Source organism: Antechinus flavipes, chromosome 6, assembly GCF_016432865.1.
Source record: "Antechinus flavipes isolate AdamAnt ecotype Samford, QLD, Australia chromosome 6, AdamAnt_v2, whole genome shotgun sequence".
NCBI classification, from domain to species: Eukaryota; Metazoa; Chordata; class Mammalia; order Dasyuromorphia; family Dasyuridae; genus Antechinus; species Antechinus flavipes.
Window position 1 is genome coordinate 24,759,988 of NC_067403.1, and position 27,935 is coordinate 24,787,922.

Genomic DNA, 27,935 nt, shown 5'->3' on the forward strand with positions numbered 1-27,935 from the left:
TAAATTTTGGTTTTATAGATAGTTTTTTTGAATATAAATTTTACATTTTGAATAAGCCATTCAAACATTGTTACAAGACAGGAATAAATAGCAAGAGAGGTTTATGATATAAATTGTTTAAACATTTGGAGCTGTAGCATTTGCAAAATGCAAGGGAAACATTAAAAAGGCAGATTATAGGTTTGCTCTGGAAATTCTAAAGAAAAAAAAAAGAAATATTAGGTATGATTCTGCTTACATTCAGGGAAAAGAAAAATACGTCTCTAGGTTACATTCTATATCATGATATTCTATGTTATCCTGGTTTCAATAACTTACCATAGTGTCTTTAAGCTTAGTAATCTAAATAATTAAATTTATCAATTCATGCAACATCGATTAACTTCCCACTCTATGTAAGACACTATTTTATATATGGGTTTGGATACATACATGAAGTAGGGAAAATGTCTTCCTTCAAGGAGCTTATATTCTTCTGATGGCATACAGCATACACAAATAAGTGTAGCAGTCTGTGAAGGGAGGTAGCACTAAACCACTATTGCAGATGACAGCTCAATTAGATGTTGGATTTATTTAAGAAGGCCATTTACTAAAATTTCACACTTTACTTAATAGGGGCTATATGTTGAAGATAAAATACCTATGGAGTTCATCTAAGATCCTATTGTCCCAAAAATGTGAAAGTAGTTTAGTGTAATACTATCCCTTAAAACAAATCTCAAAATTGCCAATAGACAAATTTATTTTTTGTTGACCACACCATTTCATGTGTGGTCACGTGAAGCTTGGGGAGAACAGAAACAAATCTCAGCATTGAGCGAATCTTGTTATGAGTTCTTTGACCTAGTTTTTTATTTATTTTTTAAAGTCTTGATCTTTGTTCTAGTTATTGGGTTGTTGTCTTCCTTCTTGTATTCAAACTTCCTATCTTGGATTTTCAATTTTTAACAACTGAGTCTCTAAATCTATTTCCTGTCAGATTTCCTAGTTCTTCTGGGTCTATCTTTTCTGTTCCCTAGACCTTCCAGGAAGGTTTTGACCTAAAAGTTCTATTAACTGTCTCAATGGCTTGACTTTTTTTCAACTATCTTTATTCTTCAGTATCTAGGTGCTTACCTGTTCCCTAATCTCTGTACTATCTCAATTACTGGCTCTTTTTTACATCTCCTTGATTTCCAAATCCTTAAACTCTCATCAATATGAATCAATCATATAACTTTATAAAATAGAGCCCTAACATAACACATTAAAGTATTTTTTCCTACCTGACATCACATCCCACAACTGAATTTGTACCTTCCTGATATTGTTTGTTTATCTCCTTGGAATTTACATAAGGTGTGCAGTGAGGATTACATAGGTTTTGTCAGGTAGTAGATTAACTCAAGAAAAATTTGCTAAAATCTAGAATCAGGTTGTAATAAGCAACAAATAGTTAAAGATCTAATGAAATGGAGTGGACAACCAAGAATGACAGTCATATTAAAGAACATCAGTGGCAGAAAGAAGTCTCTATAATGGGCCAGCATAAGAAAACATTATGTTGTAGAGATATTTCTTCCCAGAGTTGAAATTAATCATAATTTGTGCACGAATCTGAAAACATAAGATGAGTACTTGAAGCACAAAAGCAGAGATTTATGAAAACTTGATTTACCATGTGACTAATGAAATATAGGAGACAAACTATATTTTTTTATCCACAAGGAGAGTCAGTTCTCCATCTCTGTCACTACTTTTCAGTTAGTGTGAAATTAATAACGGTAATACTCCTTCTTCTCCTTCTCTTCTTACTATTACTACTACTACTAGAGATGAAAGAAGAAAGAATACTTCCATGTAATGCTTAAAAGTTAGCAAAGTGTTTTAAATGAGTGATTATCTCATTTGGTCCTCATAGTAATGTTGGAGGAGAGAGTAAGGTTGGTGATTTTGCATGCCCTCCTTCACTAAATCCAATTCAGTTGCAAGTCATTATGTCACCTTCTTGATGTTGTGGTTCAAGAACAAACATCAAACAACAAGCCATCTAAACATTCTTATTACAAATTTAGACAAAAAGAAAACAATCTATGAAGGATATTAACTCACCCATTTTCAGACTGTGTCTGAGTCAGAATTTGAATCCATTCTCTTGATTCCAACTCAAACAATTCTTAGAGGGCTTTTCTTCTATAGGTTTAAAGAAGCTAGATCTTTCACTTGGGTTCACTGCCATATTTTTTTCCATCAAAATAATCATATAAAAAAAAAAAACTTGATGTCTGACAACCAACACATTAGTAAATAATGTCTTGAATAGGTTAAGTTGCCCTTGAATGAATACATACACCAATATAGACATACTTCATCCATGGGATTTATTTAAGAGAATCATTAAGAAACAGCAAAAGTGGCAACAATGATGTGAACAGGGGACTTCCGGTTAAGATGGCGGAGAGGAGGCTCACAGTTGCATAAGCTCCGCGCTTTCTCTCACTATCCACTTCATTACAAGCCTCTGAATCAATGCTTGACTGAAAAAAACCCACAAATAGTTACCAAGAGAAGCCATCCTTGAGATCCGCCAAGAAAGGTCTGTCTTTACTGGAGGGCTGGGGCGGTTTTAGATCGGGCGCAGGCTGAGGGCAGCGGCAGTGAGAGCACGGGAGCAGAGCTGAGAGGGGGTGGGGAGTGATCGCAGCCGTCTCTGCGGGGAGAGCTTCGCTACAGGTTTGGATAATTTCCTCCGGCAGCAAGTCAGCAGCCCAGCAGAGAAGCTAAAAACACCGGGGCTGAAGAATACAACCGCAAACAGCTGAAGTCTCTCAGGACCTGGCGCCCCCCCCCCCCTTCCCCCCGCTTAGTGACTCAGCACGCTCTGGGATCTCAGAGCGCAGGCGCAGCACAGTCCTGCTAGTGCCTCACTGCTGCCACCTTCAGTCTGTAGAGGAAGCTCGATAACACACCCAGCCCCTCCCCCAAAGAAAGACTCCAGTTTTTTTCTGTTTTTCTTTGGTAGTTTATCTCTGATTAATAGACAGAATGAGCAAGAAGCTGAAGAGGACTTTAACCCTTGACAGCTTCTATACAGATAGAGAGCAGACTCTAAATCCTGAGGAGACTAAAAACAGGCAGTCCCCAGGTGATTCCCCAAAGGAGGAGATCGGCTGTTCCTCAGCACAGATGAACCTCATAGAAGTGATTAAAAAGGCTCTCACAAGGGAGCTAGAAGAAAAATGGGAAAAGAGTCTGGAGAAAGTTAAAGAGAGAGTGGATAAAGAAGTAAAATCCTTGAAAAATAGGATTAGTGAACTGGAAACAGAAAACAGCTCTCTAAAAAACAAAATTGGCGAAATGGAAAAAAATTCCACAGAACAAAAGAACTCAATTGGACAATTAGAGAAAGATTTTAAAAAAGTGAGTGAAGAGAATACTTCACTGAAAATCAGAATTGAACAAGTGGAATTGAATGACTCGAGGAGACAAGAAGAATCAGTCAAGCAAATCCAAAAAAATCAAACAATGGAGAAAAATGTGAAATACCTTCTGGGGAAGACAACAGACCTGGAAAACAGATCCAGGAGAGACAATCTGAGAATCATTGGACTTCCAGAAAAACATGATGAAAAAAAAAGCCTGGACACTGTCTTCCAGGAAATTATCAAAGAGAATTGCCCAGAAGTCATAGGAACAGAGGAAAAAATAAACATTGAAAGGATTCATCGATCACCCACTGAAAGGGATCCTAAAATCAAAACACCAAGGAATATAGTGGCCAAATGCCAGAACCCTCAGGTGAAAGAAAAAATATTGCAAGCGGCTAGAAAAACCCAATTCAAGTATCAAGGAGCCACAATAAGGATCACCCAGGATCTGGCAGCATCCACATTAAAAGATCGAAGGGCCTGGAATATGATATTCCGAAAAGCTAAGGAACTTGGTATGCAACCAAAAATAACTTACCCAGCGAGAATGAGCATCTTTTTCCAGGGAAGAAGATGGACATTCAACGAAGTAAGCGAATTTCATCTATTTCTGATGAAAAAACCAGAACTTAACAAAAAGTTTGATCTACAAATATAGAACTCAAGAGAAATCTAAAAAGGTAAAGATTAATCTTGGGAACTATATTTTGACTATATAGATGTATAAAGAATACATGTATACCTTGTTCTAGAAATTGATGTGGAAAGGACATTGTACCAGAAAAAGGGTAAAGTGGGGGTAGTACATCTCATGAAGAGGCATAGGAAACCCATTATATCTGAGAGAAAGAATGGAGGGGGATGAATATAGTGGGTATCTTACTGCCTTCAGAATTGGCTTTAAGTGAAAAATCTTAAGACATATTCAATCTATGGTGAAACTTCTCCCATCTCATTGAAAAGTGAGAAGGGAAAAGTGGAAAGGGAAGGAATAAGCTAAGGGGAAGGGAATACGGGAACTGGGAGGGAAAGGGGTAAGATAGGGGGAGGAACTCTAAGGAGGGGGGAGGGATACTAAAAAGGGAGGGCTGTGAGAAGCAAGGGGTGCTCACAAGCTTAATACTTGGAAGGGGGGGAAAGGGGAAAGAAGGGAGGAAAGCATAAACCGGGGTTAACAAGATGGCAAGTAATACAGAATTGGTCATTCTAACCATAAACGTGAACGGGGTAAACTCCCCCATAAAGAGAAAGCGGTTAGCAGAATGGATTAAAAGCCAGAATCCTACAATATGTTGTTTACAGGAAACACACCTGAAGCGGGGAGATACATGCAGGTTAAAGGTAAAAGGTTGGAGCAAAATCTACTATGCTTCAGGTGAAGTCAAAAAAGCAGGGGTAGCCATCCTGATCTCAGATCAAGCTAAAGCAAAAATTGACCTAATTAAAAGAGATAAGGAAGGACACTATATCTTGCTAAAGGGTAGCATGGATAATGAAGCACTATCTATATTAAACATATATGCACCAAGTGGGGTAGCATCTAAATTCTTAAAAGAGAAACTAAGAGAGCTGCAAGAAGAAATAGACAGTAAAACTATAATAGTGGGAGATCTTAACCTTGCACTCTCAGAATTAGATAAATCAAACCAGAAAATAAATAAGAAAGAAGTCAAAGAGGTAAACAGAATACTAGAAAAGCTAGATATGATAGATCTCTGGAGAAAATGTAATGGAGACAGAAAGGAATACACTTTCTTTTCAGCAGTTCATGGAACCTATACAAAAATTGACCATATATTAGGACATAAAAACCTCAAACTCAAATGTAGTAAGGCAGAAATAGTAAATGCATCCTTTTCAGACCACGATGCAATGAAAATTACATTCAACAAAAAAGCAGGGGGAAGTAGACCAAAAAATAATTGGAAACTAAATAATCTCATACTAAAGAATGATTGGGTAAAACAGCAAATCATAGACATAATTAATAACTTCACCCAAGAAAACGATAATAATGAGACATCATACCAAAATGTATGGGATGCAGCCAAAGCGGTAATAAGGGGAAATTTCATATCTCTAGAGGCCTATTTGTATAAAATAGAGAAAGAGAAGGTCAATGAATTGGGTTTGCAATTAAAAATGCTAGAAAAGGAACAAATTAAAAACCCCCAGTCAAACACTAAACTTGAAATTCTAAAAGTAAAAGGTGAGATCAATAAAATTGAAAGTAAAAAAACTATTGAATTGATTAATAAAACTAAGAGTTGGTTCTATGAAAAAACCAACAAAATAGACAAACCCTTAGTAAATCTGATTAAAAAAAGGAAAGAGGAAAATCAAATTGTTAGTCTTAAAAATGAAAAGGGAGAACTCACCACTAACGAAGAGGAAATTAGAGCAATAATTAGGAGTTACTTTGCCCAACTTTATGCCAATAAATTCGACAACTTAAATGAAATAGAAAAATACCTCCAAAAATACAGCTTGCCCAAACTAACAGAGGAAGAAGTAAATATCCTAAACAGTCCCATCTCAGAAAAAGAAATAGAACAAACTATCAATCAACTCCCTAAGAAAAAATCCCCAGGACCAGATGGATTTACATGTGAATTCTACCAAACATTTAAAGAACAATTAACTCCAATGTTATATAAACTATTTGAAAAAATAGGGATTGAAGGAGTCCTACCAAACTCCTTTTATGACACAGATATGGTACTGATACCTAAACCAGGTAGGCTGAAAACAGAGAAAGAAAATTATAGACCAATCTCCCTAATGAATATTGATGCTAAAATCTTAAATAAAATATTAGCAAAAAGATTACAGAAAATTGTCACCAGGATAATACACTATGACCAAGTAGGATTTATACCAGGAATGCAGGGCTGGTTCAATATTAGGAAAACTATTAACATAATTGACTATATCAATAACCAAACAAACAAAAACCACATGATCATCTCAATAGATGCAGAAAAAGCATTTGATAAAATCCAACATCCATTCCTAATAAAAACACTTGAGAGCATAGGAATAAATGGACTTTTCCTTAAAATAGTCAGGAGCATATATTTAAAACCATCAGTAAGCATCATATGCAATGGGGAAAAACTGGAACCTTTCCCAGTAAGATCTGGAGTGAAGCAAGGTTGCCCACTATCACCATTATTATTTAATATCGTATTAGAAACACTAGCCTCGGCAATAAGAGTCGAGAAAGATATAAAAGGAATTAGAGTAGGCAATGAGGAAACCAAACTATCACTCTTTGCAGATGATATGATGGTATACCTAGAGAACCCCAGAGATTCTACCAAAAAGCTATTGGAAATAATTCATAATTTTAGCAAAGTAGCTGGCTACAAAATAAATCCCCATAAATCCTCAGCATTTTTATACATCACCAACAAAACCCAACAGCAAGAGATACAAAGAGAAATTCCATTCAGAATAACTGTTGATACCATAAAATATTTGGGAATCTATCTACCAAAGGAAAGTCAGGAATTATATGAGCAAAATTATAAAAAAGTCTCCACACAAATAAAGTCAGACTTAAATAATTGGAAAAATATTAAGTGCTCTTGGATCGGCCGAGCGAACATAATAAAGATGACAATACTCCCTAAACTAATCTATTTATTTAGTGCTATACCAATCAGACTTCCAAGAAAATATTTTATTGATCTAGAAAAAATAACAACAAAATTCATATGGAACAATAAAAAGTCGAGAATCTCAAGGGAATTAATGAAAAAAAAATCAAATGAAGGTGGCCTAGCTGTACCTGATCTAAAATTATATTATAAAGCAGCAGTCACCAAAACCATTTGGTATTGGCTAAGAAATAGATTAGTGGATCAGTGGAAAAGGCTAGGCTCACAAGACAGAATAGTCAACTATAGCAATCTAGTGTTTGACAAACCCAAAGCCCCTAACTTCTGGGAAAAGAATTCATTATTTGATAAAAACTGCTGGGATAATTGGAAATTAGTATGGCAGAAATTAGGCATGGACCCACACTTAACACCATATACCAAGATAAGATCAAAATGGGTCTATGACCTAGGCATAAAGAACGAGACTATAAATAAATTAGAGGAACATAGAATAGTTTATCTCTCAGACTTGTGGAGGAGAAAGAAATTTGTGACCAAAGATGAACTAGAGACCATTACTGATCACAGAATAGAAAATTTCGATTACATCAAATTAAAAAGCCTTTGTACAAATAAAACTAATGCAAACAAGATTAGAAGGGAAGCGACAAACTGGGAAAACATTTTCACAGTTAAAGGTTCTGATAAAGGCCTCATTTCCAAAATATATAGAGAACTGACTCAAATTTATAAGAAATCAAGCCATTCTCCAATTGATAAATGGTCAAAGGATATGAACAGACAATTTTCAGAGGATGAGATTGAAACTATTACCACTCATATGAAAGAGTGTTCCAAATCATTATTGATCAGAGAAATGCAAATTAAGACAACTCTGAGATACCACTACACACCTGTCAGATTGGCTAAGATGACAGGAAAAAATAATGATGAATGTTGGAGGGGATGCGGGAAAACTGGGACACTAATGCATTGTTGGTGGAGTTGTGAACGAATCCAACCATTCTGGAGAGCAATCTGGAATTATGCCCAAAAAATTATCAAAATGTGCATATCCTTTGATCCAGCAGTGTTTCTATTGGGCTTATATCCCAAAGAAATACTAAAGAAGGGAAAGGGACCTGTATGTGCCAAAATGTTTGTAGCAGCCCTGTTTGTAGTGGCTAGAAACTGGAAAATGAATGGATGCCCATCAATTGGAGAATGGCTGGGTAAATTGTGGTATATGAATGTTATGGAATATTATTGTTCTGTAAGAAATGACCAGCAGGATGAATACAGAGAGGCTTGGAGAGACCTACATGAACTGATGCTAAGTGAAATGAGTAGAACCAGGAGATCATTATACACTTCGACAACGATATTGTATGAGGACATATTTTGATGGAAGTGGATTTCTTTGACAAAGAGACCTGAGTTTCAATTGATAAATGACGGACAAAAGCAGCTACACCCAAAGAAAGAACACTGGGAAACGAATGTGAACTATCTGCATTTTTGTTTCTCTTCCCGGATTATTTATACCTTCTGAATCCAGTTCTCCCTATGCAACAAGAGAACTGTTCGGTTCTGCAAACATATATTGTATCTAGGATATACTGCAACATATCCAACATATAAAGGACTGCTTGCCATCTAGGGGAGGGGGTGGAGGGAGGGAGGGGAAAAAAAATCGGAACAGAAATGAGTGTAAATATAATGTAATTATTAAATAAAAAAATTAAAAAAAAAAAAAAGAAAAAAAAAAAAAAAAAAAAAAAAAAAAAAAACAATGATGTGAACAATGGAATTGTGGCAGGTAAGAGAAAGTTTTATATTATATTCACTGAAATGTCCCCTGAGGTAAATTTGAGATTATTTTATAGCAAGAGCTAAGACTCAAGAAAATGAGAAAACAAACTGATTTTTTTTTAATGCTTCAAAAGATTTTCTAAAGCTTTTCCCAAGTCACTACTTAAAAGTCCCCCTTCAGACAGTCAAGGAGAATTTGAAACTTTGAAAGATTCACATCTGTCCTTATTTGTTTCAAGCATTTAAACTGTAATTCAGCTCAAGAAAATAAAAATACAGCACTATATTTTTTTTTAATCCTCTACAAGAGAAAAAGATAAAATTATACAAAAGTCAGGGTCATTCATGGTCACTCGTCCTATTACAAGTAAGTAAAAGCAAAAAACTTCCATTTTTTTCCATAACACAATTTCCCTCTAATCTAAATCTTCTGAATGACAGCTAATCATGTCAAAATCAATGATATTTGGAAAGTAAATAGTTTAGACTTGCTTATTCTTAAAGATTCTGTATTTTAAATACAGAAATGAAAATTTTATGATTCAGTTTTTCAAAAGTATTAAGGGGAAAATTACTTTTCTTAAACATTGGATTTAGAGAATTCAGTGAGGTGTAATTGTTGCTTTTTTGTTTGTTTTTATTTTTTTAGTCTCAAAAGAATTACTTATGAGTAAAATAGAATGGTGTGTGTTTATAAACATTATTAAAAATCAGTTGAAACTTAATCATTAAGGTTTACAAGACATTACAATAGAAAATATTCTTGGAAGAAGCAATATTTGGAAGGACAATCCTTCAGAAAGAAGATCCAATGTATTTCAATTGATTCTTACAAGAAATAAGATTTTTCCTTTATGTCTGAGAGTGCTTTGGGCAGAAGAATACTGAATCATTCACTGATCCTTTGAATTAAGTGCTCTTTATTTCATGTCTAAAAACCAGGTGGCATTTAAAACTGCACATCTCTGGGGTCCAACAGTTTGTTCCAATGTCATAAGCTGTTGATATCAACTTCAGATGAATACATAACTTTAAAGATGCTTTGGAGTCTCATAATGGATTTTAAAAAGGAGTAATTTGTCAATGTTTGAATTGCCTAAAGTTCTCTGAAAGCCAGCCCTAAATGGTAATTTTTATATGTACAGGTGGGTTGGAGGAGAGATGCTGTGATAGCTTTTCTATATAATGTTAAACATGAAATCAAAATAATAAAAGTTGGTTGGCAAACAGTGAGTTTTATATTCGGAAGTAATAGAAAGAGGATTAGGAATCTGGAAACATGATTATAGTTGTTGACACTTTCATTAACTAGCCATGAGACTTGGGGAAAATCATAGTGGTTTTTTTTGTTGTTGTTGTTTTGTATTTTTTTTTCTTCATGTAAAATCAGGACTGTTACTTGGTAATCATAGGATTGTGAAATGGGATCTAAAAAGGATCTTAAAAGTTATCAAGTCTGACCTCCTCTTTTTTTTTTTTAACAGAAGAGTTTAAGTTTATTAAGTGATGTGCCTACTATCACTTAGGCAGTGTAGAGCTAAAATTTAAAGTCATTGTTCTATTAGTCCAAGTTCATCGCTCCAAATTCAATGCTTTCCACTATACTATGCTGCCTCATAACACAGAATAAAAGAGGCCTGGCCTACCATTAACATTATCAACAATCTCTTTATAACCCTCTCCTCTCATAAGGAAGGCAAAGACCATCTCTCTTGGGTATGGAGAGGGAAGAGAAAGGGCCATGGCACAACGCCTATGATAAAAAATTTCTTCACTATATAAAGCTATAGACAGACATTATTATTTTCAGAAATGTCCCTTTTATTCAACCCAACTTGAAAGGATGTGGAGCTATTCCTAGAGAAAATTACTATTTCCCCACTGGTCCTATACCTTTTATCACTCTCACTCTGAACCTTCCTGGGTTTGGAAAGAGAATATATTGTGACCAGCGAAATCATCACTCATCCCACAAAAACAAAGGAGCTAAGGGGGTGAATGTCCATTTTGTTCAATGTTTTCCCTGATCTATAACCAGTATACTCCCATATTTTGTTCCTGTAATCTTTTTTACTCAAAGTCATCATCTGTTAGGGTCCTTTCTTCCACTGTAACTCACTGAGATCTCATTCTCATCCAGCTCACCACTACTCTTACATACTCCCTGTGCTGTTCTGACCTACTTGTAGATTGATTCTTGTCCAACATCCACAAAACATTTCCCCTCCCCCAATGTATTCCTCTTACATTCCATTCATCTTAGGTACAGGAAAATCTGTCTTTTCCAGGAATACACTAGATTTTTAGCTGCCCCCTCCAACCCTGGGTATCCCTTCTTTCATCATGCCATTCTCACCCCATGCCCATGTCTACATATAGTAGAAACAGTCAAACTTTGAAGATGTCTTTCTTCCCACAGTCACACCCAGATCTTTCTCCTGTAGCCATAATCATGACACTTCACCTCCTTGTTCACTCTATTTTTCTTTACATGCATGTCCTTGTATATGCAGCTTATTTTTTCATCTTTCTTCAAAAAAAAAAAATTGGAACTGATACACAATCAAACTCTGTAACTCAAGTACTTACATTAAAAACTCTAAGCTTTAAAAATATCTAAAACTCCTTTAAAAGTAGCATTGGACAAATGGGAAAAAAAGGTACAAAAGCTCACTGAGGAAAATAGTTGAAAATTAGAATTAAGCAAAGATAAACCAATGACTTTATGAGAAATTAAGAAATGATAAAACAAACTCAAAAGAATAAAAAAAAATAGAAGACAATGTGAAAAATCTCATTGAACCCTGACCTGTAAAATAGATCTGAGAAAGATAATTTAATATTTCTTGGGTCACATGAAAGCCACGATCAAAAAGAAAAGAGCCTAGACATCATTTTTCATTAAATTATCATGAAAAACTGCCCTAGTACTCTAGAATAAGAGGAAAAACTGATTTTTAAGGGGAAAAAAGTCTTTTGTTTTTGTTTTTATTTTATTTATTTAATATTTTGATTCGATTGTATTTAAAACAAAACAAAAATTTACATTTTTTTTTTAATTTTGAGTTCCAGGTTCTCTCCCTTATCCCTACCTACAGTTAATAAACCACACGTGAAGTTATACAAAACATTTCCATAAAAGTCAAATTGTGAAAGAAAATATAGATCTCCCACCCTAATGAAAATAAAAACTGTCAAGAAAAATTAAAGAAAGAGAGAAAGAGAGTGCTTCAATATGTATCAGACACAATCAATTCCTTCTCTGGGTGTGGATAGGATTTTTCATCATAAATCCTTCACATTAGTCATGGATGATTGTACTACTGAGAAAAACTAAATCAGCTAAAACTGGTCATCCTAGAACATTGCTATTACTTTGTATGCAGTACATTTCACTTTTCTTACATACATGAACTTTCGAGGTTGTTATTATTGTTGTTGCTGTTGTTGTTGTTGTTGTGTTGAGAGCTTCTTGCTCATTATTTCCCACAGAACAATAAGATCCCATCACAAACATATACCACAGTTTATTGAGCCATTCCCCAAATGATTGACCTTCCTGAATTTCCAATATTTTTGTCCTGAAAAGAAAGCTTTTGGGAATATTTTTGTAAATATAGGTCATTTTCCTTTTTTAAAAATCTCTTTTGGTATTTATACCTAGCAGTGATGTTGTTAGATCAAATATGCATGAATTTTAGCCCTTTGAACATAGATCATATCTTTTGATCATTTATCAATTGGGCATGGCTCTTACTTTTTATAAATTTGATTCAGATCTTTCTATATTTGAGAAATGAGACCTTATCAGAGAAAGTTGCTTCAAAATTCTTTTTACAACTACTATTGCTAACTGTATTTCTCCCAATTTATATTCTCATTCTCTCTCTCTCTCTCTCTCCTCTCTCTCTCTCTCTCTCTCTCTGTCTGTCTGTCTCTCTCTCTCTCTCTCTCTCTCTCTCTCTCTCTCTCTCTCTCTCTTCTCTCTCTCTCTCTCTTTCTGTCTCTCTCTCTCTCTCTCTCTCTCTCTCTCTCTCTCTCTCTCTCTCTTTCTCTCTCCCCCTCCCTTCTTTTAGCCTGTCCCTCCTCGAAAATTAAACTGGAAATTGAAAGAATCCACCAGTTACCTCTTGAAAGAGATTTCAAAATACAAACTCCCCAGAATATTACAACCAAATTCCAGAGTTCTCACGTCAGGGAGAAAATACTGTAAATAGTCAAAGTAAATAATTCAAGTATAAATAGAATCACAGTTAGAAAAAAACAAACAAAAAAATAAAACCACGATATTTAATAATTTCTACATTATAAAAGCAGAGAGCTCAGAATATGATATTCTGAAGGATAAAGGAACTAGGATTACAACCAAGATTAATCTGTCCAGAAAATCTGAGCATAATTCTTCAGGGGGGAAAAATAGATATTCAATGAAATAAAGGGTTTGCAAGCATTCTTGATGAAAAAGCCAGAGCTGAATAGAAATTTTGACTTCCAAATACAAGACCCAAATGGAGCATAAAAAGGTAAACAGCAAAGGGAATTCATAACAGACAATAAGATTCTCATATACAGGATATAAGCTGAAAGAAAACATAGATCTCCCACCCTAATGAAAATAAAAATTAAAAAAAAAAAACTGTCAAGAAAAATTAGAGAGAGAGAGTGCTTCAATTTGTATCAGACACAATCAGTTCCTTCTCTGGGTATGAATATTACCTATTTATATTTATATTTTATGTTTATATTCCTATATGGGAACATACTTATAACTCATAAGAACTATCTCATTTTTATGGCAACTAAAAGTAGGACAGAGAGTTCAATGTGAAGATGTGATATTTAAAAAATTAAAATTAAGGGATGAGAGAGAAATGTCTTTTGAGAAAGGGAAAGGGGGTGGTAGAATGGGGCAAATTATCTCACATAAAAGAGGTAAGGAAAAAAAAAACTTTTACAGAAAAGCAGAGAATGGGAGAAGAGGAGAAAGTGATCTTTACTTTCATCATAATTGGCTCAAAGAGGAAGTGATGTACACATTCAATTGAGTATAGAAAAATATCTTACTTTATAGGAAAGAAGGAGGGCAAAGAATGAGAGAAGCAGGGAATGATAAAAGCGAGGGAAAATGGAGGAGATAATAACCAAAACACTTTTTGAGCATGGACAAGTTGAAAGGACAGAGAATAGAATTAAGGAGAGGAGTACAGTTAGCAATAGTAATTGTGGAAAAAATGTGAAGCCATTTTTCTCTTATAAATGGGAGAACTGAGTCAAATTTATATTTAAAAAATAAGAGCCACTCCTTGATTGATAAATTATCAAAAGAGATGAACAGTTTTCAGATGGAGTAATCAGAGCTATCTATAGCCATGGTAAAAATGCTCTAACTTACTATTGATTTGAGAAATGCAAATTAAAATAGTTCTGAGGTATCACCTCATACCTTAATAGATCGGCTAATAGGACAGAAAAGAAAGATGACTCATATTGAAAGGATGTAAGAAAAATGAAATACTAGTGCACTGTTGGTGGAATTATGATCTGATTATACCATTCTGTAGAACAATTTGGAATTATTCCTAAAGGGCCATAAAAACATGCATACCCTTTAACCTAACAAAATTCAAAAGTGATATATAAGGAAAAGAAACTATATGTACAAAAATATCTGTAGCAGCTCTTTTTGGAGATTGGAAATTGAGGGGATATTCATCAATGGAGGAATGGCTGAACAAATTGTGATATGTGGTTATGATGGAATGCTATTGTGCTATTAGAAATGATCAGCAAAATGATCTCAGAAAAGCCTGGAAAGACTTACATGGGCAAAATGAAATAAATATACTGTGTACAAAGGAACATTAATATGAGATGATTAGCTGTGAATGACTTAGTTATTCTCAACCATACAATAATCTAAGACAATGCTGAATGACTTATGATAAAAAATGCTATTCATCGTTAGAGAAATAATTGATGGTGTCTGATAACACATTGAAGCATATTTTTGTTTTACTTTTTTTTTTTATTTTTCTTGAAGGTTTATTTGTTTTGGGGTTTTGCCTATGTTTTCTTTCACAATATGACTATTATGGAAATGTTATATATAATGATATAACACTGTCTTTTCTTCTTTTATTTGGGGTCTGAGAAGAAGTGGATTGCCCTTCTACCAGCCTCAGAGCATGATTGCTTTCTAGGAGAAATTGAATTTAGAGTGACATCTTTGATTTGGGAGGCAATGTGTGAGACCTGTAGGAGAGAAAGTTGCCCTGATGGCAACCCCTATGTTCATTTTCCTCCAAGGGGAGCTACTAGGAATGCTTTATTTGTTTTCTTCATCATTGATGGGTCCTGTGAGTCCCTAGAATGTTGTTGGTCTTCCTTGTATTTGTTTATGAGTCCCTGGAGTCCTTTGTGATTTCTACATTTTCTTTGGGGTGAAATAAAAACTTCCTTACCAATTTGCATTGCTATCTTGAATACATTTATGGGAGTGAGGATGCACATTGGTAAAATCTAAACATAATATATATTTACCAAAGTGTATTTTGGACTTTTCCTGCCGAATTAAACTCTATGTTGAGGGAATAACAATTCAAAAGAGAGAAAATGGCACTTCTTTGAGTCAGATTCTTAGGATGTCTAATCTTAAGATTTTTAAGATTAGACATTCTTACTGTGAATTTTATGTGCTTTAGTCTATATAAGATCTAAGTGTACATAAATCATCATCATCTGTCACATGGACTCCACAATAGCCTCCTATTTAGACTTCCTGTTCCTAATCTCTTCCTTATCTAAAACATCCTCCATATACCTAGCAAGTTAATCTCCCTAAATTCAAAGATCTGACCATGTAACTTTGTACTCAAAAGGTTTCCAATGACTTCTAATTTTCTTTAAAATTAAACGCAAACTACTCAATCTAGCAATTAAAACTTTATATAATTTTTCTCAAATTTTATTTTTCATGCTTAATTCATAGATCACCTGTTTGCAAAAAGAAGGGGGGGGACAATAAAACATGTTTAGAAAGGAATAATAAATAATTTTTGGACTGGAGAATAAATATGAATAGAAGTATAATTTATGACAATGTTTCCTGAATCCAGGACTTTGAATCTTATGTTTTATTCCATGGGAAAATAGAGAAGGCAGTAAATGCTTATGGATCAACACTCCATTGAAACTGGGAATACTACTAAAACTGAAGATATTACCAATAGAAACCACTTCAAATTACACAGCATTTTATAATTTAAAAGCTACTTTCCTTACAACCCTGAAATAGGTGTTGCGAGTATACACTACAGCACATAATGCTTCTATGTATGTCTCACAGAAGCCCTTACACAGATACAGAAAACACATGAGACTTTCATTAACTATTTTCTAAAACAATCCATTTCCATTTTTCAGATGAGGAAAATAAAGTCCAAAAAAGATAAACGATTTGCTTATCACAAAAAAATTATTAAGTATCAGGGTCTGGTCTCTTCAAGATAAGAAATCATCCCCAGTATACCATCTTGCTTCAAAACATCTTTAATGGTTTTACTAAATGCTAAATTTTAACCTTCTGTGCTCCAAGTTTATCTGTGATGAATGTTATATTTTTGTGTTTTTTTTCTCATATCAGTATATATCAATTTTATCTAATTTTCTTTCTATATACTAATCAACCTAGTCATTTCAGGGGAAGGAGGAATTTTACTATATTTGATTAGATTCTATAATTATTATTTGCCAGAAATGTTTTCAAGCGAGAATAATGCATAGAGAAATTAATATGAACCCATCTTTCCTAGGTCAAATTTGTGTTACCATTTGCTTATATTATCACAAAAACAAAAATACATAATTTATAGTTAGAAGCCACTTTAGGGTCAATTTTATACATCATTTACATAGAAAGAATTCTCAATACAATGTACCTTGTCCTTTACTTAAAACTTTCTGAGGAAAGGAAACTTAGGCACTGCTGCAAGTAACTCATTCTACATTTATTTTTTCCTTATAAGCCAAGATTGACTTTTTTGTAACTTAAGCTCATTGCTCTTGCATCTGTACTCTAGAGGAAGAACAAAAGTTTTATCTCTTCCTTACAAGAATCCTTCAAATACTTTAACACATTTATGTCACCCTTGAGTATTCTCTTCTCCAGAATACATTTGCATTTTGGGGAAAGAAATGTACTTTTAATCATTTTGTGGAAAATGAAAATCTAAATTATATTTATCATCAATTAACCAACCCATCATCAAAATAAACATCATGGTCACTATATTTTCTTCATGAAGTTTTTCTGTGTATTATGTCTGTAACTGATCATGGCTAACAGGGAAATTATCATTATCCTCATTCCTAAGGAAAAAAGAAACTAAATGAGTTTATACTAAATGTACAGTTATAGAGCTAGTAAATGATAAATGATGTTTATATATGTAATATATATGCACATACATACCCCCCCCCAAAAAAAAAGAGATAATTGACAATGTCTGCGACTGGTTTAATATCTTTGAATTTAATTTTTAAATGTTATGCAATTAATCCCTGTGTAAACTATTTAAAGTCTTTTATCAATTTGAATTAGACTATATAATGACAGTATTTGGCAAATGATATTAAATAATAACATATGAAATTACTATTTCTTGTCCTTTTACATAACAGACATTGAAAAATGTAAAGTACAACAAACTATATTCCCGAAAATTGACTATGCATAAAATAATGTTCATAAATATGTAAAAGTATGTAAAATCATTATTTATAAAAGAGAGGATGATCTCATCCTAATCTTTTTCAGAAAAAAAAATATGAAGAACATACTTTAATTTAAGAAGTAGAATAATCTTATTCTCTGATATATAATTCCTAGGTATTATTGTATGAAAATAGATGTCTCAAAACTATTTGAATATTGGAAAAATGCTATCAAGATAAATTTAGTTTTCTGGAAGCCATATGAAAGAAATAGAGAGAGAGGACATGAAAATTTATTGAGAAAGAAAAGGAAGAGGGAGTATAGTATCTTGGAACAGGTCCCAAGATGATTCACAAAGCCTACAAATGAGTACTTGTTTCTACATCTCCAATCCATGGAGTAATTTCACCCCTCTAAACCTGTAAAATGGATATAATAATAATATTTAAATTACTTCACAGATTTGGAAGGGAGGTTAAAGTATTGAGTTTTATAATATATAAAAAATACATGTCCATATATACACATATAAGCACACACTCATATGAGTTTCAATTCTTCTTCCTTATGCCCTTCTGTCATCCATTGTGGAGGACAGGCAATATGGTAACAATTATATATGTGAAGGTATTTAACATTTTGCAAAAACAATTACAAATGTAAGAAATATTAAGAAGGTTAAAAAAAAATACTACAGTCTTCAGAGTTGATCAGTTTACTCTCTGGTTATGGATAGCATTTTTTCATCATGGGTGATTTAGAATTGAATTGGATTTTTTCTGAAAACTGCCTGTTCATTTACTTTGACCATTAATCAATTGGTTAATGGCTCTTATTTTTTTCTAAATTTGGCTCAATGTCCTATATATTTGAGAAATGAAGTCTTTATTATAGAAATTGGTTGTAGTTCTCCATGCATCCTCAAGTTTCCTGCTTTGCTTCTAAATTTGTGTTAGTTTTGCAGAATTAGTTTTCCAATTTCATATAATTAAAATGATTCATTTTATTCCTCAAAATCTTCTGTATCTCTTACTTAATCATAAACTATTCTCTTATCTACTGAGTTAATTTGTTCCATGTTCTGTTAATTTACTTATGATGCCATCTTTTATGTCTAAATAACTATACATGTTTACCTATTTTGATACATCATTTATAGTGTTGACCAAAGCCTAATTCCAACTTTTCCCAGAAATTTTTGTTAAATGGTAAATTTTTGGCCCCAAAACTTGGATTTGGGGTTTTGTCAAACAATAAGAAAAATGGGTAAATATATCTTGCTAAAGGGCATCATAAACAATGAAATAATCTTGATACTTAAACTATATGTACCAAATGACACATCATACAGATTCTCAAAGAAAAATTCAATGAATTAGAGAAAGAAATAATAGTAGAAATAGAAAGAAACAATAGTAATGGGGCACCTCAACTGGTAATGCCGAAGAAACTGAGCAAGATAGAGATTAGAGAGTATTTAATAATTTATTAAATGGGAGAGATGCTGGGATCAAATGGATCCATGGTTTGGTCCCAGGGTTGAATGAGACTATCGTCTCCAAGAATCCAGCCAATAATCAAGAGTTCTCAATGACATATATACACATGGCTCAGACTCAGGGTGTAGACTGAGGTTGGGGTGGAGTCAGGGTGCTGAGAGCAAGATGGGACTTTGACAACCCGGTTCTAACAGGGTGAGAGGAGGCATGAGGGAGGAACCCCAGAGATGGGGAGAAGCATCTTAATAAGATGATATCTGACATTCTGGTAGCTTGGGATGGGGAGAGGCATTTTGATATGCTAAAACATAAGATCTTTTATCCTTATCAAATATTCTGATAAAGAGGGAGGGGAGGTTTTGCAGGACTGGGAATCAGGGAAACTGAGTCAGGACTGTGTCAGGATAATTATGGAAATCGAGAATAGTGGCATAACAAACTCTCCTATCAATTATCAATTCTCACACCTCAACACAATGAATTTTTCATCTATACTTCCACCTAGTTCAAAATAAACATGTGACAAATTCACAGTGGCTATTCTCTTTAACAAAGGGGAGATATAGTTAAAAGAATTTGAAATTAAAAAAAAAGTTGTAAAATAGGCACCAGGAGTGGTAAATATGAAGGAATTGGAAGAGCATAAAGTTGGAAAGGAAAGAAATTTGGAAGAATCCATTGAAGGAATATGGCATGAGGCCTGAGTGTGACTGGAAAGTTAGATCCTCAGAGGAATTTAGCAGACTAATAAGAGTAAACTAGAGTTTAGGAGTCATCAAAGGTCATTTTGACATGACTTATTGAGGTGTGAGAATTGAGGATTGAGAGATCTCCCATTAGCAATGGGATCCACCTTGTTTGGAGGTAGGAGTTGAGAAAGAATTCACAAACAGGCTCTAGGTTTGTGGCAAGAATGAGGTTTTTTTAACACTAAGAAAACAGCTTACTTAGAGAACAAACTCCTGATTAGGAATTGGCAAAGATGGATTGACAGGCCTTTGGTTTTATCAGGTTGTCCTGGCCCTGAGCTGCATCTAATCTTCAACTTAATAGAGGAGTTGGGCATGCCTCAAACTGAGATTTCCAATTGAATGAAATTATCTGGGAGTTTACTTTAAGAATGGGTGTGGTCCCTCCCAGAGGCCTGGAGTGTTTGAGACCTTCCCCCAAAGTACCTTTCCAACCCTTCCCCTCCAGATTAAAGGGGATTCAGTTTACATCAAGCCCCCCCCCCCAAAAAAAAAAAAAAAAGATTAAAGGGGACACAGTTTATATCAGCCAGGTTTCCTTGCTGACAGGGGAAAAGAATCTATATCAGGGTCATCTGAAATCAGGTGTGATCACTCTTTTTCTGGTCTACTTTCTGGTCTTTACCCAGGAAGAATCACTTATCCCTTGCATCAGCAATATTGCTCTTCAAGTGCCCTGCCCCTATGGGAAGAAAAAAGGTACTGTTCCTCAGGGCCTCTATTCATTTCCATTTCTTGCTCCTTCAAGTACTCCTCTCTGCCCAGTAAATATGACACAGAAGTGGGTATGGACAATACAATTGCCGTACAGTGTCCTGTCCTAAACATTGGAGTGTCCTATGATTGGTCTTTTTGGCTTAAGAGCTCCAGCCTCCAAAGCTAGTACTGATGCTGAATGGGATCTTGAGACAACCCAATCCTAGTGTCACAGACCCCTCCTTCCAATTTCCTAAATTGTCACAGACTTGGAGTAGTGTCTCACTGCAACGTTTTCTTGACTATTGCTCTAGAATTCAATTAGCCACATTATTTTAAAGTTGTTTGGGAGTGAAGTTTGGAAAGCTAAGCTATTGCCTCTACTAAGCCATCAAATAAAGCATTTATTATGTACTTACTCAGCATTACAAAGCCAGGCATTTTACTAAGGGCTGGGGATACTTGCAAAAGAGGTATCTCCAGCTCTTAACTTTTCATTTCAATTAGCTAATTCCTCAAGTAAAGAGAACTTAAGAATTGTGGCTGAAGGGAAGGGTTTGCACAAGCCATAATATGGGAATGATCTGGAAATGACATGAGCCCTGACCTGGTCTAGGTAAGATAATGGTGAAAACTTACCTATTAGATTCCTAAGTTGTAAAAACAAAATATACACTTATACAGAGAAGAAATGTAAGGACTTGGATAAAGACTGAAGTGCTGGCTTGCTAGCTTATTAAGAAATTTATGTAACTATATACTAAGTAAACTATAAAGTACTTTTTAAAATACGTTATTAATATTAAAGTTTGGCACTGAAAACAACACATTGAAAGAAAAATAATAAGAATATGAGGTATTTTTTAAAGTCACTAAAAAATAGAATTTGAGAACTCTTATAAAAATGCAAGACCAAACTTACTTCTCATGTGAGGAATATAAATCCTGGGACAATTCAACCAGTCTTGACTTTTATATTAAATTCTAAAAGCCCTTGATTGTGTGAGTTTAATTAAGACTATTGTACTTCATGAAGAAAAAGTGATTCACATTTCTAGATGCCTAGATGCCTAGGACAGGTTTTTTTTTTTTTTATCATTGAGTATATATGTCATAGCTCAATGATCTAGATCTAGAAGGGAGCCCAGAAACTGTCTCTTCCAAATCCCTCATTTTACAGATGAAGAAACTGAATAGTAAGGAGACTAGGCCTGTGGCCACACAAGTACTAACCATCAAAGCTACTTATCTGATTTAGGATTCTTTCCACTGTGTACCACTGCCTCCCAAACATATGCATTATTTAACATTTTCACCAGTGAATATGTTTTCCCTAAGTAGATTTTGTGATTTTTTTTCCATGGTAAATATCATGTCTTTTATTTCCCTTCACATATTTTTAGAATTAAGCAGAATCTATGAACTCACTAATACATATTAAACAAATATGTTAAAAGAATATCAGATACTTTTCTCCAGTACCTAATTTAATTATATTTTATGGGACAAAATATTAGGACATCAAATTCAGCACTTCTGATTGTATCAGCTCAGATGATTTCTTTCTTGCTTTTAGTGTTATCTTGTGTTTAGTTGTTAGTTCACAAAGGCTCCTGACATATTATTATGGACTGCAGAATATTCAACATAATTGGTATATCCCAGTGGAAATTGAAATATGCCAATTATAGGATGATTGTCTCATTTAAATACATAATTGCTCATATGAATTATCAAATATACTTGAAATTAAAGTTTTTTTTAATACAAAACATTGACCAAATTGCATAAGTATATAGTTAAGACAAATTAGAAATGCAAATGTTGGGCATGATCGGAGCCATTAAATATTATAATTAAAGTAAATTCCTGTTTTTTGCTTAGCACACCAATGATGATGATAACCTATTTAGTTAGTACAAAACTACACTAATTCATATTCACAAAGAAATAGATTGAGGTTTATTTTGGGCTAATAATCTGTTATACTATATCATGGGAACAAGTAATGTACATGACTCATAAAGAGTTGTTTACTTTTTAAATATTTAATTTGTAAATAAGAAAAGAATTTTATAATTAATTAGTTCATTATAATCAAAGAATTACAGAATCTCATCATTGCAACACACTTCAAAGTTAATTTGTCTAAACTGTATCTGACTAGGAAACCCCTCCACAATTTTGCAGATAAGAAGCCTTTGCTCTGGGCAGTCCATTTCAATTTTGGACAGCTTTATTTCCCAGGAAGACCGCTATTTTCTTCCCATTTCTCTCTCTGTTCTCTCTCTCTCTCTCTCTCTCTCTCCTCTCTCTCTCTCTCTCTCTCTCTCTCTCTCTCTCTCTCTTCATATATATATATATGTGTGTATATATGTATATATATATATATGTGTGTGTATATGTGTATATATGTATATACACATAATATATATTGATTCAGACTCAAGAGATCATAAGCAGTCTGGTGGTGATGTTGAGAGGATATGGATTCCAATTCTAGTAATACATAGGTGAATGTTACAATTCTGAGTCTGAATTTCCTTATATCTATAATTGCAAAAACAAAGTTGTACTTCCAAATTCACAGGATTAGTATAAAGTAAATGCTTTAAAAATTGGGACTATAACTGGGATTTCATATTTCAGAGTCCCAAGCTTCTTGTTACTGTGGCAAAAATCAATCAAAAATGTATTGACATAAAATTTCTATTTGAAGAAATGCTTAGATCAGCCATCCATGCTTTTGATCCAGCTGTGTATTTTTATGTCTTGCTTCCATTGGTTTCATATCATCCCTCCCTGCCCCACAAATGAAATATTAGCTCCATGAAGAAAGAGAGTTGATTTTCTTATATTTTTATTTATAGCAGCATACTTTCTGGCACATTATAGATTTTTTTTTTTTAAGCTTTGTCTAATCTAATCTGTAATATAACAAAGAGGGCTTCATTATCAGAGACTATTATTAAAAGTGATAATAAAATTCTTTTTTAAAGGAAAAGAAAATGTTAAAGTTAATAAATTTAAAGATTGAACAGTTTCAAGGCATTTTTAGCCAAACTGAGAAATAAGCAATAAACTGTTGCTATTTTTTCTTTTTAAATTTTAAAAAAAATTTCTTTCTTTACATTTGTTTATTTGTTTATTAGTTTTCATATAATGTAAGCCACCTTCATTTTTATTTTTACAAATAGTCTTGATAATTTTTTTTAATAAAACATTTTACAAAAGAATATTTACAAATGGAAAGATACATGTTAAATATGCTAAAACTAAAGGCAAAGTATCACATTATTCTTTTTCTTGTTGTTCCAAAATTATATGAGATTATTAAGCATAGCAAGCATGAGCAACTATCCCCTAAGCTGAATGTGGTGATGAGGAAGAAATCATTTAAAGATCTTAGAACTCTGAATCACCCTTATTAAAAACATAGACCAGATTAAATATTAACAATTTTGTAGTTAGTTTTTAAAGGACATTTGAGCAATGAATACATCATTGTATTATTTTCTTTTTAACTTCATGATTATTTCCAAGTCATTCTGGAAAGAAGGAAAATGTGACCCATGTTTTTTTTTTTTCCTGTGTTCTTAAATTGCTTCAGAAGACTTACCTAGCTAGCAAACATCAATGTGTTTACAACACACTCCTTATGTGCCAAAAAAGTGGATTTAAATATAATTTCAGTGTATTATTATCTGTATATTACATTACTGTTTGTATTTAAATAAGGCATCAAGAGTCTTTGGACACATAAAAATGCTAAAATGTGAATATTCATAACAAATAAACATATATCAATATAAATACATATGAATACACACTAAGGATGTAGATATACATACCTTACATGTGTGAAATATTATTATAAATATATATGAATAATACAAATCAGGTTTCACATGATCTGAATGGTGACTCTATGTGCCTAAGTGATAAGAATATAAGGAGATACTATTGTTAAATAAAAAAGTAAAAGCCGGACTTAGTAATTATTTTAGTTATTTAATTAGTCCAAAAAATCAAATCCATGAATTATCTGCTAATGCAATCCTCTTCATTATTCTCATCAATGGAATTTTCTTTAATCCTAAGGGTGAAGGCCTAATGCTCCATGCTCTCATTGTACCTCATCTCACAGAATCCACCCATGGCATGTCATGAAGGTCACTAAGTTAATTGACTATGGAGTACTTAAAGTCACTAATTCTGTCTTATGAATTATCTGATTTCTAAATTTAAACTTCTTTGGTCAAGGTTACAAGATTAAGATGCCCTCAGATGAGGGAAATGTTTATAGGGGTGATTTCGACTCAGTAATAAAGATCCCAGGAATGCTATTAATAATGATTTAATTATGCAGTTAATTCAACTGTATGTATTTGAAGCACAAAATTTAAAATGTCCCATTTCTAATCTGAATTTGAAGTTAGACTTTTATAGCTCTCTGTAGATTTGTGGCTTGGAAACTAAAAAGATATGTGTTTCTCCTACAAACTTTGTCACTAGTGACTCAAATAAGTAATTTGGCATATGGGTCACTCATATTGAATATATTGTAAAACCCAGTATCATTGAGCATCTGGCTGTGTCTTTTAAAAACTCACTATTCCTAACTTACAGTTAATTTAGTTTATACACAAAGATAGTCTATTGCTTCTGTGCATGTTGTAGCCACAATATAAATGATTCCTTCAGTGATACATCAGTATTTTCTTGCCTCACCTAAGCCCCTCCAGTCCATAATCTCCCCAAGTAAGGTATAGATACTAGTGATGGGATGAGGTGGTGAGATATTTCCTATTATAATGATGGTAGCAATAAAGCACATGGGCTGTCTACCTTATAACCTTCATTTTTTTCCATATTACCAGTCTTCTTTTTTAATCAAACATTTCTTTAATGACATCCTTTATTATTCTTCTTCTTCCTTGTTCTTGTTATGCATTATATTTGGGCTTAATCTACTATAATTCTTGATTTCTTCTAAGCAAAAATCTTTTTTTTTTTTTTTACACTTGACTCTTCACAACAATTCTATGTAATGTTTTAAACAATAAGGACATGTTTTTTTGTTTGATTGGTGTAATGTTCTTCTCTAAATTATAATGTTCTCTGGGATCAGGTTTCCTCGGGGCCTTCTGGAGGCAGCCTTAGTTTCAGTTTAGAGTAATAATCACCTCAAATTCAGCCAGTTGTTAAAGTCCAAATCCTTTATTGTTTCCTTATAAGTGTTATTTCTTTCCTTGCACCCAGTTAGCTTTCTTAGAGGCCTATCTCTCTCCTTGGTTCCTGCCGCTAATCCTTTGCCTCTGCCAGCTTCAGTCTTTAGGTCCCTCCAAATCCAAATCCTTCAGCCAGAACAAAGGTGGAAAATGGAATGAATCTGACTCCTCCTCCAAGAGTGAGTTTGTGGGTCTGGCCCTGAGAGCTTCTTGCTTATATGCTGTACATTGGGCATATTCCAATACATCACTAGGAAACCATTATTTGTTATAGGATTAAATCAATTCTAAATTAGATTTAACCATTGTCTCCTCAATTCCACTTAGTACCTTGTTTCAACTTCCCGCCCATAACATTTCCTTGTAGGATCAGATCAATCATACTGAACCATGCTAAATTAGATAATTATTGTCTCTATCAATTCCACTGTCTTAGAACCTTGTAAGAATTCTAACAGGTTGGTTTTTGTGGGGTTTTTAAAAAGTATTTATTTTTTATTTTTTTTCTGTTTTAAACTTTGAATTTTTGAATTTTCTCTCCATCCTTTCCACAACTTCCCTATCCACCATGAAGGCAAATAATATTATAATTACAAATGTAGAATCATGCAAAGTATATTTCACTCTTAGCCAAATTTCAAGAGAGAGAGAGAGATAGGGAGAAAGAGAGAGAATGAGCAAATTATACTTTAGTTTACACTCAGAATTCATGAATGTTTGTTTTTGTACATGGATAGCATTTTGTCATCATGTGTACTTTGGTATACTGTCTTGGTTCATTGTATTGATCAAAGTAGCTAAGGCTCTCACAGTGGATCACTATTTTAGTATTGTTATTATTGTGTACAATGATCTGTTGTTTTCCCTCACCTCAATTTGCATCAGTTCATAAAAGTCTTGCCATGGTTTTTCCCCTGAAATTTTCCCTCTTTATTTCCTACAGCACAATAGTACTCCATCACAATCATATGCCCCAACTTATTCAGCTGTTCCCCAATTGATAGATAGGCCTACCTAAATTCCCAATTCTTTGTTACTAAAAGAATACATTCTATGAATATTTTTGTACTAATATATCCTTTTCCTTTGTCTTTGATCTTTTTGGGGGAAACACCTAGTAGTGCTATTGCTGGATTAAAGATTCAAGTTGTATTGCCTTTTAGGCATAGTTCTTGAGTGGTTGGAGAAGTTCATTGCACCATCAACGATTCATTAATATTCCTATTTCCTCTCATCCCCTCCAGGATTTCCCATTTCTGATAGGTATAAGGTGGTATTTCAAAGTAGTTTTAATTTGTCTTTCTCTAATCAATGCTAGTGTTTTAGAGCATTTCTTCATATGCTACAATAGCTATGTGATACAACGTATAGAGTGCTAGACCTCAAGTCAGGAAAACTCATCGTCATGAGTTCAAATCTAGCTTCAGACAATAGCTGTATCATCCTGGTCAAACCACTTAAATGTATTTACCTCAGTTTCCTCATCTGTAAAATGAGCTGGATAAGGTATTGACAAACCACTTCAACATCTTTGTCAACAAAACACCAAATGGGTGATGAAGAGTCAAATATGACTGAAAACTTATTTTTTTATTATGGCTTTCAAGCAGTCCAAATGATACTTAAATTACTTCTCCTCGATCTATTTTCCAGGTTCATTGTTTTTAAAATGAAATAGTTCTCATTTTCTTTTATTTTTTTTCATTCTTTTGATTTTGTTGCATTATTTCTTGAAATCTCATGAAATAACTGATTTCCACCTACCCAATTCTAATTTTTAAGGAATTATTTTCTTCAGTGAATTTTTATATTTCTTTTTTCCATTTGGCTAATTTTTCTTTTTAAGGAGTTCTTGTCCTAAGTGAATTCTGTTTATCATTTTCATTTGATCTATTTTGTTTTTAAAGGACTTCTTTTCTTCATTGAATTTTTGTGCCCATATTTGCCATTCATACAACTCTTTTTTTAAAAAATATGTAATTTTCTGTCCTTTTTCAATGTTCTCTCTAGCACTCTTATTTTATTTTATCTCTTCTAGGAATTCTTGCTAATCTTGGATCTAATTAGCCTTTTTATTTGAAGCTTTGCTTGTAGTTGTTTTCATATGGCTGTCTTTATGTCTTTGTCTTTCCTTCTGGGTATAGCAAACAACTTCTCTCCCCAAGTCTTTTTTTTTTTTTTAATACTTGCTTATTTTCCCATTATGTCAAAGTTGGGCTA